The sequence below is a fragment of the Schistocerca gregaria genome, unplaced genomic scaffold, assembly GCF_023897955.1.
Source record: "Schistocerca gregaria isolate iqSchGreg1 unplaced genomic scaffold, iqSchGreg1.2 ptg000198l, whole genome shotgun sequence".
NCBI classification, from domain to species: domain Eukaryota; kingdom Metazoa; phylum Arthropoda; class Insecta; order Orthoptera; family Acrididae; genus Schistocerca; species Schistocerca gregaria.
Window position 1 is genome coordinate 415,173 of NW_026061736.1, and position 1,982 is coordinate 417,154.

Sequence of the window (1,982 nt, forward strand, 5' to 3'; positions counted from 1 at the left end):
CTTAAAGCCAGATCGTCACATTGGCCGCTCTTCTCTCTGAAACGGTTGTACATATCGTCTGCAAAGCTATGTCGCGTGCTGCGGTATGCGGAGACAGTAAAAGCACCATAGTAGAACACAGATGAAGCTTCTAAGTTGATGTAATAGCCAGTAAGATATAGTACAATTCAAGTTTTGGGTATCGATTATTTACTTTTTAGCTGGCTTTGGTGCCTTGGACTTGAGCTAGGACCATAACATACTGCATAAAAGGAGGACGAGCAGCCGAGTTGCACGGGAGAATGTGAAAAGTGTTCATATGTAGTAAAAACCTGAGAAATCGGTCCGTTTTCGTCTTTTGTTATCGAACCGACTTAAAGCCAGATCGTCACATTGGCCGCTCATCTCTCTGAAACGGTTGTACTTATCGTCTACAAAGCAATGTCGCGTGCTGCGGTGTGCGGAGACACTAAAATCACCGTAGTAGAACACAGATGAGGCTTCTAAGTTGATGCAATATCCAGTAAGAAGTAGTAAAATTAAAGTTTTAGGTATCGATTATTGACTTTTTAGCTGGCTTTGGTGCCTTGGACACAAGCTAGGACCTTAACATTCTGCATGAAAGGAGGACTAGCAGCCGAGTTGCACGGGAGAATGTGAAAAGTGTTCATATGTAGTTATAACCTGAGAAATCCGTCCGTTTTCCTTATTTGTTATCGAATCGACATAAAGCCAGATCGTCACATTAGCCGCACTTCTGTCTGAAACGGTTACATTTATCGTCTGCAAAGCTATATCTCGTGCTGCGGTATGCGGAGACACTAAAAGCACCATCGTAGAACACAGATGAAGCTTCTAAGTTGATGTAATAGCCAGTAAGAAGTAGTACAATTCAAGTTTAAGGTATCGATTATTGACTTTTTAGCTGGCTTTGGTGCCTTGGACATGAGCTAGGTCCTTAAGATTCTGCATGAAAGGAGGATTAGCAGCGGAGTTGGACGGGAGAATATGAAAAGTGTTCATATGTGGTAAAAACCTAGCCATCCGTCCGTTTTCGTCATTTGGTATCGAATCGACTTAAAGCCAGATCGTCACATTGGCCGCTCTTCTCTCTGAAACGGTTGTACTTATCGTCTGCAAAGCTATGTCGCGTGCTGCGGTATGCTGATACACTAAAAGCACCATAGTAGAACACAGATGAAGCTTCTAAGTTGATGTAATAGCCAGTAAGAAGTAGTAAAATTCGAGTTTTAGTTATTGAATATTGAATTTTTTGCTGGATTTTGTGCCTTGGACATGAGCTAGGACCTTAATATTCAGCATGAAAGGAGGACTAGCAGCCGAGTTGCACGGGAGAATGTGAAAAGTGTTCAAATGTAGTAAAAACCTGAGAAATCCGTCCGTTTTCGTCATTTGTTATCGAATCGACTTAAAGCCAGATCGTCACATTGGCCGCTCTTCTCTCTGAAACACTTGTACTTATCGTCTGCAAAGCTATGTCGCGTGCTGCCGTATGCTGAGACACTAAAAGCACCATATTAGAACACAGATCAAGCTTCTAAGTTGATGTAATAGCCAGTAAGAAGTAATACAATTCGAGTTTTAGGTATTGAATATTGAATTTTTATCTGGATTTTGTGCCTTGGACATTAACCGGGAACTTAAGACTTTGCATGAAGGAGGACTAGCAGCCGAGTTGCACTGGAGAATGTGAAAAGTGTTCATATGTAGTAAAAACCCGAGAAATCCTTCCATTTTCGTCATTTGTTATCGAATCGACTTAAAGCCAGATCGTCACATTGGCCGCTCTTCTCTCTGAAACGGTTGTACTTATCGTCTGCAGAACTATGTCGCCTGCTGCGGTATGCGGAGAAACTAAAAGCACCGTAGTAGAACACAGATGAAGCTTCTAAGTTGATGTAATAGCCAGTAAGAAGTAGTACAATTCAAGTTTTAGGTATCGATTATTGACTTTTTAGCTGGCTTTGGTGCCTTGGACATGA